This window comes from Protopterus annectens, chromosome 11.part0, assembly GCF_019279795.1.
Source record: "Protopterus annectens isolate FY-2018-M chromosome 11.part0, PAN1.0, whole genome shotgun sequence".
Classification (NCBI taxonomy): domain Eukaryota; kingdom Metazoa; phylum Chordata; order Ceratodontiformes; family Protopteridae; genus Protopterus; species Protopterus annectens.
Window position 1 is genome coordinate 318,089,554 of NC_056745.1, and position 17,358 is coordinate 318,106,911.

The 17,358-nt window shown below is 38.3% G+C and overlaps 1 protein-coding gene across 1 annotated transcript in view; it reads left to right on the forward strand.

The window, feature by feature from the left end:
* Positions 1-17,358, forward strand: part of LOC122815364 (dynein axonemal heavy chain 3-like) — a 4,921,723-nt gene that overhangs the window by 3,557,018 nt on the left and 1,347,347 nt on the right. The window lies entirely within an intron of this gene.

A 17,358-nucleotide genomic window follows, 5' to 3' on the forward strand; every position in this document is an offset into this window, starting at 1 on the left:
GGTTTACATTAATATTTACAGATGACAGAATTATCTCCAGATTTCTATCTGGCTAGGCTGGCACCCTTTATCTATCTTCACCCAATCTTCACACCTGAGTCTTACCTAAGTACACCACTTAGGAAGTCCTACTTCTGATAGTTAACGTTTGACACCATACTTCACCAAAGTGAATATATTCATCCTCAGTACCCTATTGACTACTGTAATCTGTACATCCAACTCATCACCTTGTTGAAAGGCACATTAAACTGATTAATCACAGCTTAGCAAAGTGGAATAAAGTGCAATGGAGTAATATGGATGAAGGCAATAAAATCACAAGATATTGCCATAAGCTGTGGATTTCCATTTACCCTTAGTTGTATTTGTTGGCTGGTGCAAGACATTGCACAAATGTAGAAGGTAGAAGATTAATGGTAAAGAAATGAGAAGAAACATTGACAGGGTGAGATGGAAGCAGAGACAAATTAGATGATGACAGAAGAAGGATAATGGTGGCTCAAAATATGTTGCCAACAGGTAAAAATAAATAAGTGTACAAGAAACAGGCAGTAACACTAAGCTAATTAGAATGCTTAGGATCATAGGAGTTTACTAGGCTATCAACTACAGAGGTCATTAAAAGCCTAGCCATTTAATTCCAAAGTAATATCATAGATATTCTAGTCAAGACCCAGGATTGTATTTTGTAATGACTGCCCATGTCCAGGAGGGTTGTGGGCACTATCCCCGGTAAGAATTTTCGGTGCCCCATCCACTCGTCCAGGTTCCTTTTAAACAGCATCACAGAGGTGCTCTGTTTCACATGAATTTGTAGCCTATTCCAAAAATGTGGCAGTCACTGGGAGACAAATCTGTCCCTCCAGCATGTCTTATTTGAATCGCAGGCCATATTTAGGTCCCTGGAATGGGCAGGTCTACTCCCGTTTGATTTACAAATGTGTAGCAAATTCATTACACTTGGATCTGAGATTGCTCTGTAAGCCAGGCATAAGTCTCCCCTAAAAAGTCTGTATGATGCAGAGTATAGTGACAGGGACTTTAGTCAGTCTGGGTAAGGGACGAGCTGAAGTCCCTTAATCTTCTTTGTTAGAAACCTCTGAGATCTCTCCAATTGCTGCAGGTGCTTTGTATGTTACATGTCAAAAGGGGTGTTATACTCAATTATGGGCCTGATTAGTGATGAGTATAGATGGATTATAACCTCTTTTGCTCTAGAAGTGATGCCTTTACTATTCAAGTGTGCTATGTATAAAGCCTTCCTTACTACAGTAGACACATAGTGGTCAAAGTTAAGGTTGCAGTCAATTTGTGATCCCAGACCCCTTACCACTTTATAAGTACTTAGGGTATTGTTGATTTGATAGTGTGAAGGGACATTGTTTTTGACAAACAGAATGATGATGCATGTCTTTACATTCATTTTGAGTCCATGACTAAGACACCATTTGCTGGTCTGTGTAACACCCTCCTGAAGTATACTGACATAATTTGGGGATTCAATAATTGCACCCAGTTTGTAGTCATCCACAAACTTGGTCAGCCAGCCATAACCCCTTAGTTTTGTCCTAAACTTCTGAGAAGTATATACCAAACAGTAGGGGGTCCAGCAGTGACAGGTCTGCTGGTTGATGTGGAGTCACCCCTTTGACAGTGTGTGCTTGGGTTTTGAGCCTGTTGCAACCCATCTTTCAACAAAGGGGTTTACATTCAGTTTGCTAAGTTTATCGGTAATGCCTGAGTGTGGGATTGTGTAAAACGCCTTTGCCAAATTGAGGTATGCTGTGTGCATAGATTTGTCCTTGTCAATGGCACTGGTCACATTTTTTACAAAATCCACCAGGTTTAACAGGTACTATCTTCCCTTGACAAAGCCAAGTTGGATTGGATCCAAGGTTTGCAGGTTACCTATGTGTTTATTAATAAGGTCCATAATGATACGTTCCATGGCCTTACAGATTAAGCTGGTCAGACGTATGGGTCAGTAATTCCCTGGGTCTGCTGCTAGGCCACGTTTGTGGAGGGGAATATCTGTTGCTGTTCTCCATTCCACAGGAACAAATCCTGTGGTTAGGCTATGATTGAATAGGGTACTTAATGGTGATGCTAATTCAGGTTTTAGCTTGTTTAGAAGACAGCCTGGGATGCCATCTGGTCCCAGAGAGTCTGTGCTTTTTGCCTTGGACAAGGCTTTAATGACCTGCTCTTCAGATCTTTAGGGTGGGGGGAAAGTTGGGGGCAAGGTTTGTGATAAGTTTGGAAGGGATAAGGAAGTGAAAGTTTTGCCAAATCTATCCCCTAGCAGGTTTGCTATCTCTGCGGGGTCAGTGTGTGTGATACCATTAGACACAAGTTCAGCACATACTTGGGTCCTACCTTTTAGGTTATGTACATACCTGTAAAAGGTCTTATGGTATCCTTGGCTGTGCTTGCTAAGTTTTTCTCTAAGATGCCCTTAGGGGATTTGACATGTTGTCTTATCTGCCTGTTGAGGCTGAGGAGGGTGCTTTTTCATTGTTGGGGCCTCGCCTTTATTTTCTTGGACAGAAACTTTTTGCATTTGTTGTAAACTTTATTGATGCTGGATGTCCACCAGGAAGGCTTGTTTTTACATTCGGCTCTGGCTTTGACTCCCTGTGGAAGAGCCAAGCCTATACAATTATTCAAGTGATTGTACAGGGCTTTAGGGTAAACTTCAGTGTAGTTACCACTTCCAGCTGGAGGTGTAGCTTGGAATGTATTCCCTCTAGGAGGGTATAGTTTGCTTTGTTGAAGTTTTTTGGTTTGACTTCACCCTTTGTGAGTTCTGATGTTAGTGCCAGCTTGGAGATGACTGATTTGTGGTCAGATTTAACTAATGAGGGTCTGAAAGTTGCGGCAGTGCATCTGTTTGTCATGTTAGTGAGGACCAGATCTAGTTTGTTTGTTCCTCTTGTCAGAGTTTGAACAATTTGTTCCAGGGCATTTGAGTTAACAAACTCAAGGAATGTTTGTGCTGGTGAGTTAGATGAGAGTAGGTTTCCCAGTTGATGGTGGGATAATTGGTTGAAATCCCCCATAACCAGAGTATTCAGCAGTATTTGGATTGACTCCAGTTTGTCTAGTTGATCAAGCAGGCTTTGTGTGCATCATGACCCATGGAAGGGGGTGGGGGGTGGTCTATAACTGGCTATGATTTGAATGGGGTCTTACCCACAGTAACCTGAACTTGGAGTAACTCCATGGAGTTGTCCAGTCTAACAAGATGGAAGGTTAATGTATCTCTAATACAGACAGAAACACAACCTCCTTTGGTTATCATATGTTCGTTTTGCGGTCTGAAAGTGTGGAAGGCATTGTAGCCTTGGAAGGATGGGGTACTATTTGAGGCCTTATTCCTGGTTTCTGTGACTGCACAGACATCTGCATCTTCCAGAGATAGAAGTGCTTCCAGGGTGTGCAGTTTCTGGTTTAAGCTCCTAGCATTTAGTAGCATAACCCTTATTTTGTTGTGATTGGTAAATTTCATGTCGGTAAGTTTGTTTTCAAGACCTTGCCTAAAAAAGGCACTATAGGGAGGCAAGAGTCTTAGCCAGAAGCCAAAAGCCTAGTGGTGCCAGGTGCAAACAATTTCTGGCAAACCAGTGAGATTTATCGACCAGGACTTCCCAGGCTAACAGAAATTGGATCCCCTTTGAATGATACCAAAAATTAAGCCGATTATTGAAATCAATAATTTTTGTTTATACTGTAGCATCATTCTAGGTGAGGGTAGTATGCTGCTCAAGGCTAAGGACATACCTGCCTGGCACACATACTCAGAGAGCTCAGTCATGGCTTTCTTCCCATTGTCCAGTGAGGTATGTCTCAGGTTGTTCACTCCAACATGAACTATGACAGAGTCATAATGGTACTTATTGCTGAGAGACCTGAGTGCATGCATGATCTGATGAATCCTGGAACAAGACAGGCAGCTGAGTGTCACTTTCTCTTTGTCTAATCTGGTGAGTGGGACATCCCTGTGTCTCACTATGGAGTCTCCGATGACATGAAAATTAGGTTTTTGCACCTTACAGGCTTGGTAGGTGAGACACTGGTGTTGCTATGTGCCATGGGTGCTGTGGGAACTGTGCTATTTGTAGCAGTCTTGTGTTTTGGAGGTGTCTGGTGTTTTGGTAATTTTTTTCAGAGAACCTCCATGTATGTTGATTTATGCATTTAATGCATACTATATGTATCAGCAGTGGTGGGTGGGTTGACAACCTCTTCAGTGTTACTGTTTCAAGTGTGAAAGAGCAGGAGTTCAAGATTTTTGGTGTAGATACATCTCTCTCCCTGCATACTAGAGTGAGTTATTAGTAGAGGGTTGTCAGTTTGTCAGTGTACATGAGGCAATTGCTACACTGCCTTAGGAGACCCAAGTCAACAAGGTTGGCAGGAGAAACAAGGGTAGTCCAACTGTCCATAATGCTAGGTTGAAAAACTGTTATCACGGGGGGGGGCGTTTTTCAGGACTGATCAAGGAGGTGCTCAGTACTGGGATATTTCTTCCATTTTTTTTTTTTTTTTTTGCTGGTGGTTTAATAGGTCACAGCTCACTAGCAGTATTTCTTAGACTGGAAAAGTACTAAGGACGAGGACTACACTAATGTGCTACATCCGTATCTAAGGATGAGGACTACACTAATGTGCTACATCCGTATCTAAGGATGAGGACTACACTAATGTGCTACATCCGTATCTAAGGATGAGGAATACACTAATGTGCTACATCTGCATCTAAGGACGAGGACTACACTAATGTGCTACAGCTGTATCTAAGGACGAGGACTACACTAATGTTCTACATCCGTATCTAAGGATGAGGAGTACACTAATGTGCTACATCCGTATCTAAGGACGAGGACTACACTAATGTGCTACATCCGTATCTAAGGATGAGGACTACACTAATGTGCTACATCTGTATCTAAGGACGAGGACTACAGTAATGTGCTACATCCGTATCTAAGGACGAGGACTACACTAACGTGCTACAGCTGTATCTAAGGACGAGGACTACACTAATGTGCTACATCCGTATCTAAGGATGAGGAATACACTAATGTGCTACATCCGTATCTAAGAATGAGGACTACACTAATGTGCTACATCTGTATCTAAGGACAAGGACTACACTAATGTGCTACATCCTTATCTAAGGACGAGGACTACACTAATGTGCTACATTCGTATCTAAGGGAAAATTGTCTTGAAATTATTCAAAATTCTTTCTACATGTGTGAGCCTTAGCTCATCACACCACAAAGGAACAGCTACTTCAAAACATTAAAATAACACTATTGAAACACAGAGACAACTTACTGGAGCAGAATCGGTGAACAGAGAGAGAGAGACTGGGACAGATGCGGACAAGAACAGCAACAATATGTTTTGTGGGCCATGTAAGCACATCTGCATGGGGTTTTAGTCCTAACTATTAAATCAGCATTAATCTGTCATGGTCTTTACAATAAAGTGCTTACTGTAGGTACAATAAGGGGTAAGAAAGTGCAATAAACATGAATACCTAACCAGGATAATATTTATTTAATAAGTCTCCCTTTCAGGCCTGCAGTGATTTTAAAACTGATGTCTTGCTGCAATATTCCAATGTTATGTCAAGAAATGCTTTAAATGGAGGGAAATACAGAAGTTTACCATTAAATAGATGATAGGAATATGAAATGTCATGAAGAAATAAACTGACCTACAGCTGTAATTGAACCCATGATACTATGCAAAAGAAATCAGGCTACAAACAGGGTAAGTAGCTCGATACACTACATGGAAACTCCCAGTTTATTACATCTAGCAGCCTAAGAACTGTTACAGTAGCTGTTTCACAGTGCAGCCTTTACTCTGCCTTTATGGTGTATTCTCATAGTGCAGCAGATTTAGACACACTTGCATGGAAACTAACTGACCACTGCAGATTAATTTAAAATCATCAGGTTTTGCAATAAAGAAATTAAATAGCATTCACCATCACTCACCACTGCTGCACTATGCTAAACTCCACACAAATGCCAAGGACATAAAGAGAAGACTTTTCCATGGGTCATTTCTGGTCGTGTGTTTTGTGTGTGAATCTATTTTTTGACCAGATGAAATGTATGAAAAAGGGGTGGATAAGACAGTGGTAAAAATGGGGTTGGCAAGTAGACAGTAGTACACAGGGAAAAGAACACAGTGGTTTGCAGGAGAGTCATGGGAGAGCACCATAGCTATCCACTTCTTCACAGATAAATGTACGATTGTGCACACAATTTCATGACCTTGCAGAATCACCCCACCAGCAATGAGTGAAAACAACAGAATAATATTTTATGGCCAATTAGACCAAATCACTTTTGGTGAGATGACACATAGGTGAAGTGGAGAGCTATGTATGGGGTGTAACTTTTTTTTTTGTGGGAGAGAAAGAGGAATTCTGGGAAAGGTGCCTAGGAATGATAGGGTCAGATAGGTAGAGTAAGTTAGGAAGCATATGCAGACATACAGGACATACAAGACAGACAGGGATGGTGATGGAGACAAAAGGTTGGGGGACACCATGGTTGGGAATAGGTAAAGGACATTGGAGGTGCACTTACATCCAGCTTGAGAACAGTCAGAATCTATTCCTCAACCACAGAACTGTCATCAGTGTCTCCTGCAGCAGCTCCCTGGTCAGTGCCAGATGTGGCATCATCTTTGCAATGCAACACAGGACCTTTTCAACACTGCTGATACATGCACCGGGGCCCCTCTCCATTTTATCATCCAGCTTCTGACAAGTGACAAAATCGCCACCTCCATTACTACTGCTCCCAGGGGGTACCACTGCATTAACAGCCAGAGTAGAGCTACCAGACACACTTGAAGCAGTTAGTACAGAGGTTGTTGAAGCAACACTGACAGGATGTGACCCAAAAGTGCTGGGTGTCTGTGTTACCATTTGTGGAGGTATGGCAAATCGAGATGCAGTGGTTGGTGGAACTTTCTGTGCAACTGATCATTAATTTTTCAGCAGCAAGTTATGCATAAAGCAGCTTGTTAATAAATTATAACCCCTGCAATAAATAAATAAATAAATAAGAGAGAAAGTGTGAGGGGAGACAAACAAAAGAGATAATTAGATACATAACATGTCACAGCACTGTATTTTTAAATAAACATGGTTTAGCAATACATAAACAATTATGATAATTTACTATTGTACACCTTTGCCACATCCATATATGATGGAATGGTATGATTGTGTTATAAAATAAACAAGTTTCACTGCTATGATATAAGAAACAGCAGTCTTTATTTCCCAATGATGGATAGTAAATATGCATTCAAATGTAATAATTGCAATTATCGTTAATTTAATTCTTCCTGACGTATTATTGCTGTTAATATTTTATAAATACTTATGCAATAATAAAAAGTAATTGCTGCCTCTAGGTACTGAACCCGCATATAGTTAAGCTGGTGTTCTCATTACCTAACACAAGCAGCAAGAGTTATTGGGGAAAGCATGCATGTTTGAGATGGAGGTTGAGATATAAACTGAAATAAAATAAAGTGCCGACCAAACAAGGCTAAAATACAAAATACTTTAATAGACAAACAACCTGGTAAGCACTTTCGCAATGAACGCACTGCTTCATCAGACAACCATGAATGATTCTATAAACATTTAAATAAATATATCCAACCAATAGGAATTACACACTATAGTGATGTCATGCAACAATAAAAACATTGAATTCAGTAAAAATATTTGATGAAAGATAAAAAGAACCATATTGGATGTATGTAAAATGAAAGATAAAAACTGTTGTATAAAAAATGTTACTGTTAGTGTTTCAAAGGATGCCCTTTTAAAAAAGGTTTTAATGTAGAGACACCCTTCAAGCCTGGTGGTCTTTCAGCATTAAGCAATAAAATCCATTTTTGCTCGGCTGTTTCAGTATGATTCAAAAAATTCCCACCCTTTAGACCTATATCTAAAACTTGAAGAACAAAGAATCTAAACTCATGTTTGCAATCATGATTCATAATATGTAGAGCTAAAGCATTATCTTTACTATTTCTTATATCTCTCTGATGCTCAAGGATCCTATCTTTAAAAGATCTGTTAGTTTTGCCTACATAAAAGATATGACATAGTTGACAGAAAGCAAAATACACCAGATTGACAGTCTTACAATCTGCCTAGAATTCTATATTAATAGTAAAGCCTAGAGATGGATGTGTAAAAGATGAACAACTATGGACAAATTTACAGGCTGAACAATTCCTGCATGGGAACATGCCTGTCCTATTAGACTCATTGCCCGTATTATATACAGATTATTTATAACAAAGGTGTTGTTTCAACAATTTATTATTTCTAAAATAAAAATGTGGTGTAGTCCCAATACTGTCTCTCAGTTCAGGTATACTTTTTAAAATTTTCCAATTACCCTTAATATCACAGTAATTATTAATATTGCTAGAATATTGTAGTGGTACCCTAAATGTATCACTAATGGGTTCCTGTTGTCTCTGTACAGTATGGGTATCTGTGATTTGTCTAAAATAGAGTGTACATCTGTCTTGTCTTTGCATTCATGCTTCTGAAATACAACCATATATCTCTGATCCATGATAAGCTCTCTCCAAAAATTCCTTTTTAAGGGAAGTGAGAGCTACTTGTGCAGCAGAGTCATCATTATGTAGCCTAAGTATTCTATAGATCTGTCCTTTGAGCATATTATGGGGTATGTGTCTGGGGTGCATACTCTTTTTGTTCAGGATGGCATTCTTCCTTGTGGGTTTCCTGTACAAACTAGTACAAAAAGTATCCAAAACAGATTTATCCAAACGTACATCTAAAAATTCTAAGTGTTGAAAAGAATAAGTATATGTAAACTTTAAAAAGTGGGTGGTATTGTGCATATACTCTATAAATTCTGTTAATTGATCTACATTGCCTCCTCACAACATAAAAATGTCATCAACAAGACGAACATACCAAATAAGATACTTAAAATAGACATTACTATGTGTCAATAAATTATCATTTTCCCATTGTACTAATGCAAGGTTAGCATAGCTGTTCGCATAAGCAGTGCCCATGGCTATGCCAACCTTCTTCAGAAAAAATTCTTGATCAAAAATAAAAACATTATTTTCAGAACAATTTCTAATAAAGAGCATAAAAGTTTAACTTTTTTGTCTGAAAAGCCATCTTTACCATTTAAAAATTCTCTAATATTGTTAATGCCCCAGTCGTTTGGAATGACTGTAAACAACGATTCTACGTCAAGTGCAACAAATATGTATTCTCTATCTAAAGTCAATACTCTATCATATAACCTTTCTAGAAAAGATTTAGTATCTTTCAGAACACTATCCCATAGATCTAATAAAGGATGCAAAGTTATCTCTATGTAAATTGATAATGGCTCCCTGCACCAGCCTGTTCCAGATACTATCGGCCTCATAGGTGGAATGACCTGATTCTTGTGAATTTTAGGGAGGCCGTAAACCATAGGAATCAATGGATGGCCAATATTAAAAAAATTAAAAAGATTCTCATCTATCAAGCCAGTCATAAGAAGGTCAAAAAACAAAATGAAACTTTTTCCATTACACCATTCACAACATATTTAGGAATGCATTGATAGGTATTTACATCAATCTCTAGGCTTTACTATTAATATAGAATTCTTTGCAGATTGTAAGACTGTCAATCTGGTGAATTTTGCTTTCTGCCAACTATGTCATGTCTTTTATGTAGGCAAAATAAGCATATCTTTTAAAGATAGGATCCTTGAGCATCAGAGAGATATAAGAAATAGTAAAGATAATGCTTTAGCTCTACATATTATGAATCATGATTGCAAGCATGAGTTTAGATTCTTTGTTCTTCAAGTTTTAGATATAGGTCTAAGGGGTGGGGATTTTTTGAATCGTACTGAAACAGCCGAGCAAAAATGGATTTTATCGCTTAATGCTGAAAGACCACCAGGCTTGAATGGTGTTTCTACATTAAAACCTTTTTTTAAAAGGACGTCCTTTAAAACACTAACAGTAATATTTTTTATACAACAGTTTTTATCTTTCATTTTACATACATCCAATATGGTTCTTTTTATCTTTCATCAAATATTTTTACTGTATTCAATGTTTTTAATGTTGCATGACATCACTATAATGTGTAATTCCTATTAGTTGGGTATCTTTATTTAAATGTTTATAGAATCATTCATGGTTGTCTGATGAAGCGGTGTGTTCATCGAGAAAGCGCTTACCATTTTTTTTTTCTATTAAAGTATTTTGTATTTTAGCCTTGTTTGGTCAGCACTTTATTTTATTTTATTTCAGTTTGTATTCTTGTTATATGGTACCAACCTTCACCCTACATCTGTTTTTTACTTTATTTTTATTAAGGTTGAGATATACCTGCTCAAGATCTTAGTGCTTGACAGAATGAAAATAACATTATGGCTTGAATTTGTACCTGAGTCATGTTTACCCTGTACGTTTCTGAGGTGAGTTAATCTCTCTTGTTTTGCTTCGTGGTTTGCAGTTATCTCCTCTGCAGCTGTACAGTACAAAAAGAAAATATACATACATGAAAGCATAATTAGTACCTGTGTTGGCTGGCTAGATCATTATTGCCATATCAGGTTATGGGTCACTATACTGACACAATTGGGAGTGTTTCCAGTCCTCAATTCAGCCTTCCATAAGCTTAGAAAGTTCTGCTTGCACTTCATAAAGTCACTATACTTGTGACAGCATTGTTCCCCATTGTATGGAATTTACTGCTGCAGAGGAGACAGCCTTGGCTAAGCAATTCCAAGCCTTTGCTTTATACTGACACCAGGTATACTCTCCCTGTAGCAGCCCTATGGCTATAGCACTTATGAGGAGTGTCACAAATATCCTGGACTCCTCAACATTCCATGTTTGTGCTCTAAATTTAGCACCATTCTCTCCCACACCAGCCATGTCTGCAAAAGTCAAGCTAACAAAGTATTTCTGAATCAGTGCCCAGTTCAGATCTCATGGATAATTGGTTTGTGTGCAAATACAGACAGCCTTGCCAACTGCATTTATGCAATTGAAATCAGATAGACACATTGGCAGTACTTGCATGATATAGCAGTAAAGGTATGAAACAGGGCATTGAGTTTTGTCATGCATGATGCTCAAACTAATAGCACAGGTTACAATGTTCAACAGTGGAATGCTTTATGGCATTAATGGAAGGGAAAAGATAATGAATTTTGACATGTTGTCATGTTGTGGCTTACAAAATGTTAAAATATTATTGTAACAGCTGGGAATCAAACCCATGGGATAAAGGATGCAAAAATTGAATATTACTTTATTAACTGACATAGCCACAGGAGAGCAACTGCATAAACCTCAAACTTAGACATACAGTAATTTCAGAATGAATGGAGCTACACTTCAGAGAAGCCTATATATTTTCTTTGTAATTATTTCTGGGACTGCATTTCTATGTAAAAATCATTATTTTTATTTGAAAATATATTTCAGATAGATGCACTTGAATGTGCTGATTGATACAGGTTGGTTTATGTTACATATATACTTCACAAGACATAACTCTCCTAAACACATAGTTGGGATATGTGATGAGTCATGATGATTATAACAAAAGTATTGTGCCTGTCACTAATATGCAAGTGAATTCTATATGAAATATCATAATTTTCATGCCTAGGAAATTGGACTCAGACTAGCTTGAGATTATATGTGAAAAATTATGATGTAGGCTAAATAGAAATGCATAATTATGCAATGTTTACCAATAAATTGCATGTGAAAAGCAGGTTTAACTTTATCATTTTTCTTTAATGTTACAGTTTAATCAAAAAGTTGTAAGAAATGGGCTTCTTACAACCTTTGTAAAAGAGCATGTGGCAGCTAGAGTTGAACCCTTACTTAGTTATATTTTTTATCTATAGTCACTCCACTTATAACTTGTACCAAAGAAATAGCTTTTGGACAACTGAAATTTTTCCTCTTAGTACTGTCCAGAGAGTTAAGGAACACATACAGTTGTCAGTTGTGTTTGCACTACCTAAGGCAGACTAAACAAAGTTTCTCACTTTTTTTCCTAAGTGAACCATGTTTGTGCGCTGCCAGGTGGAAAGCAAAAGCATCTTCAAAAAAAAAATGTAAAAGTACATATTGGGAATAATTGCAAAGAAATCTCTAAACAGGATTTGAACAATCTTTCATGTGGCTTATTTTTCTCGTTCACTTCAATTACACCTTGTAACACAGAATTTGACATCTGTCAGGTACATTCTCTGAAATAAACAGTGTAATTTGGAAAGTAACAGTTGCTAGTATAAGTAATGGCAAACATACCTTTGTTTCTTCTGGGATGGGTTCTCCATGATTTCCCTCTGGCCTGAGGTGGAGGCAGCAGAGGTTGTATATTTCCTCCAGTGTTTCCCTGTCCACCTTGTATCTCTCAATAATTTCTGTTTCATGCAGTCCTAGATAAGTCAAACTGGGTCTAAGCACCCTTATTCTTCTTGACTGAAGTCTGGCAGCAGCAGCACCCTGATTTAAAGCCTGTTGCACATAGAGTATAATAATAAAAGGAGCAACCGCTAACCCTTTTTTTTTCTAAATGTAATTGTTGCTTTATAGCTTCCTGAACAGCTCCTCCATGTTGGATTGGTTAATTACCATGTACTTCAGCTCTTTATGCTTTCATTAGCATATTCTGCCATTCTACAGTCGCTTAATGAATACCAAATGCCACGCCACCAACATGATCACTACACTTTGCGTAACTGTTAACAAATCTAGCCCCAAGTCTTAGATGTAACCTATGGGTGAACCGAAGCTTTTAGGCATTCTTAACACCTAAAATAAATGCTTCCTTTGTTTCACTTTACATCTGCTACCTGTTTACATATAATAATGAATACCTTTCCACACAGTAATGAACAGATATTCAACATAACTTAATGTGATCAGCCATTTTTATGAACATTCCTAAACTCACAAAATGTGGCTATATATGTCAATAAAAGAAATATTTTTGCATATCTAACCACTTTACTTAAAACTGGAAACATTTAAAAACAGATACCCAGTCATGGAAAGTAGAACCATTTGTTTTTGAATACCCCTAACATTTATTTTACCCACTAGGTGTCTGTTGCAGTGTATATGTTCTTGTTTGCCATACTCCGTGAATGCTGATGACTACAGCTCATTGGAACTTTCTAAAGACCGTCTTGGCCTGTAGAACAGAAGTCTCCTAGACCAGCATAAAACATACAAAAAATTGATTGTATTCAGAAAAACAACATTCACTACAGCCTCATATAGGTTTTGGTTGTCAAGTATCTATAATAATGTCCACATTGTTGCCTTCCTCTTCATCCTGCATATGCACATACCTGCATAATTCTAAATGCACATTTTCTCAAAATTTATGTGCCATTTTTGATCTCAGACACATGATCCCTGAGAGTTATCATCAGATCACCAAGCCCGTGTCCCTTAATATTATGACCATTCTAAATGTGCAAACCACTACCTTTACAGGAGCAATTGGCCAGCTGGATGAACTACCCCCCCCCCCCACACACATACACACACACACACACACGCACACACACACACATACCAGCACCAGTATAAGATGCTCACTTCCATTCTCCCCTGCCCAGCACCCAAGCTGCTAATCAGTCTGGGGTTATCTAGATTATAATTAGGGCTTTATTATGTAATGTCACAGAGCCAGGTTATCTAATGTAAGGTTTTGAATCATAAGGATATATTGACAATACAAGGACCAAGAATGTCAGTCAGATATTAAGAAGGAAAGCAGATATTAGGGAGTACAAATATGGGAACAGGAAAACTTTGCTAAGATTCCTACTTCCTAAATGTTTTAATGTTTCTTTAGTTCTGTAAGGAGGGAGTCCCAGGCACAATAATTTATAAATCAGAATACTCATTCGCATTTCTTCAGTTTTCATTAAAGCCATTCAAGATTTACTGGTCTGTTTGTTAATGACTGAAAACTGCAGCAAGGAGATCATTGTATTTTTACAGCCAATGCAGGAAAATCATTTTGATAGAGCAGTTTGAAAATAAGCATGTTAGTAGACATATTGTTCCTCTTTCTCACAGTGTCTGTTTCATATAATCATACCTAGACACACATACATGGGCATGCAAACACATAAAACACCACACAAGCAACTGGCTCTTTCTAAGTTCATGCAACTGTGCTCTAGTGAGGAGGAAGCAGCGTGTGTGTGTGTGTGTGTGTGTGTGTGTGTGTGTGTGTGTGTGTGTGTGTGTGTGTGTGTGTGTGTGTGTGTCCTCAAAGGGTCATTTGTATATATCTCATGAGCTTCCACTACAGACTCTATCTTGGCTGTTTCTTTTTGCAGCTTTTACTGAATGTTTGTCTTTGTGACCTTTTTCCCCTTTGGTTTATCAGATATTGCAGCCCAGAACTATGACATGCTATGTCTGTTAAATGAAGCATAAACAAGTTAAGTGATTTGATACCATATGGATTTTGGACAGTAGCCAGCAGGGAATTTGCACTGCCTTTCAGGATAAGCTTATGATGACCAAATGCAAGCTGAAGGTCTATCCATATACCAAGAAATTTAAAATTATAAGACATTTCATATCCATCTTTTGCTTTAATACTTAGTTTATGTGTAATTCCTTACTGATTACATTTAGTTTTGCAGCAGCAGTTTAGGGTGAGAGATTTGGATTTCAGTCTGCAGTCCTTCTGTAGGTCCTCCTAGATTTGCTCTGTTAACAGAGATGGATTGCTGTGTACTGACGATGTTATCTGCATACAGCAGCAAACTGAAATAGAGAGGTTCAACAGAAACAGATATGGAACTGATGACCACCATGAAGAGTAAGGCCAACAGCCTGAAGACAAGTTGTATTCCAGAGCAGATTTTTAGGGGTAGAGAGACTGAGAGAGATTTTTTTTTTTACCCTAACAGACATGTTTCTCTTATTCAGATACTTTAGGAACCATTTGTCAACATTATTAGTAAAACCATGCTTGAATCAAAAGAGAGTGACTATCTATGTCAAAGGCCTTAGTCCAGTCAGTAAATACTATTCTTGTTAATGTATGGATTACTCGTACCTTTGAGAACGCAACCTACTGAAAGGCAAGACAGCAGTAATTGTACCATGTCCAGCCTGGAAAGTATGTTGGAATCTATTCATAATACCTTATTTACTGAGGAAATTAAGTAGCTGTCATACAGTAGCTGTAATATCCTGGCAAGATGTTTTAGAAAGGAAGCAACAAAAAAGCAGGTTTTGTCATCTATGGTATAGAGATAATTCATATCTCAGGCTTGGAATGGTGGTGCAGGAACAGTTAAAGAGATAGGTAGGAGGTTTTAGGAAATAGGGTGAGCCAAGGATACAGTCCACTGCAAACTAGAGGACCTGAAAATGCTAAATCTGTCAATATAGAAAGAAGAATAAAGATTTAATTAATTCATGCAGTCAGTCAATTTATTTATTCATTCTTCAATACTTGCCTTACCCTATTCAAGGTTGTGAAGGAGCTGGAGCCATTCCATGTTACAGATGACCCATGGTGCATAACCAGAGTCTATCCCAACATGCAAAGAACCCATAGTGCAGTGCCATAAGCTATCCCAGCATGCAAAGGTCCCATAGTACAGAACCAGAGCCTATCCCAGTATGCAAAGGATTCATGGTGCAGAACCAGATCTGGATGAGGAAATAGCTTATCACAGGGCACACCCACACACTCACTCTCACAATCACGCAAGTGTACAGGCAATTTATAAGATCAACAGTTTACTTACTGATGGCTCATTGGGATGGCGATGGGAACTGCAGCACCCAGCAAAGACCTGCACAGACAGAGGGAGGATATGCAGACTCCACAGAAAAGGCACCTTGAACTAGAGATGCAAAAGATGTGATGCAGCAATGATACCTTCTGTGCCACTGAGCAGCCCCAGTAAAAATTTTTTTAAGTATGAATTTCCTGAAATAGAACTGGAGTATACGTGGCTTTCTGTGAGGTAAGAGCCTGATTAGTTTGACCAAAAGTAAATTCATCACAGAACAAGTGTGTTGTACAGCTGTTTGAGAGACTTCTAAATAGCTGAAAGAGCAAAGGTAATGACAGCTTTGTTTTGACTAGCCACATTGTTGTTTTTTTTCCAAAGAATAATGCTTGGCTAAATTGTAGGGTGAAGTGTTGCTCATAGATGCATAGCCTTGCTCTAAATCAGGGATATCACACTCAAAGCCTTCAGGCCTCAAGCAGTCCTTAAACCACTATAATTCTGAGTGAGAGAAGTTACTACCCTGCCTTATAGTTACCACCTTTCTTTTTGTTTCTAAGAATGTGGCCGTCTGCTCTGTGTGTGCTAGTTCACATGCAGCACACATGGCCATTTGCTTCTGAGAATGTGGCCATCAGCTGAGTGTGTTAGCTTTCATACATCTCTCATTGTCATTTGGGTCTGAGAATGTGTCCCTCTGTTGAGTGTGCTAATCCTCGTACAGCCTTCATGGCCATTTGAGTTTGAGACTCCTGCTATAGATAGTTTTTGTTAAGATTTCATAAAGACAATTTGCAATGCAGCAAGACCCTAGTCTTTTTCCACTGCTGTCACAAACAGTTATTTAAACTGAATAGACACCTTAAGTGAGAGGTGATTGAGGGGGAGTTGTCCTTCCAATAAATGTCTAGCAAATGAAGGGGAAATACTTATCTTACAGAGCCTGCAGAATCTGTTGAATTTGCTGTGAAGTGAGTGAAAGCATGCTGTGAAAAGTTTCTAGATGTGAAAACAGGACAAATTAGAAGAATTACATGTCTTTTGGCTTTCTGACCACTTCAATTGCACTGACAAGGAGCCACTCAGTACAATACTAGCCACTCCCACTTACCACATTTGCCATTCCCAACTCCCATCTGTGACCACAAAGAAAGCAACAATCAATGTTGCACAGTTCATTTCTTCCTCCACTTGACTAGTAGTGTTCAACCAATCCTAACACACCAAAAATGGCATTCAATGACCTTTGCAATCAATAGATTGTATGCTACAATGCACTATGCATGCATATATATATATATATATATATGTATATATATATATTTTATTTTTCAGATTTTATATATATATATATATATAGTGTATGCTTATATGTGTGTGTGTGTGTGTGTGTGTGTGTGTGTGTGTGTGTGTGTGTGTGTGTGTGTGTGTGTGTGTGTATACATGTACTTGGATATTTGAAAGAATACATTTTTACCATTTGTTTGTAACACTA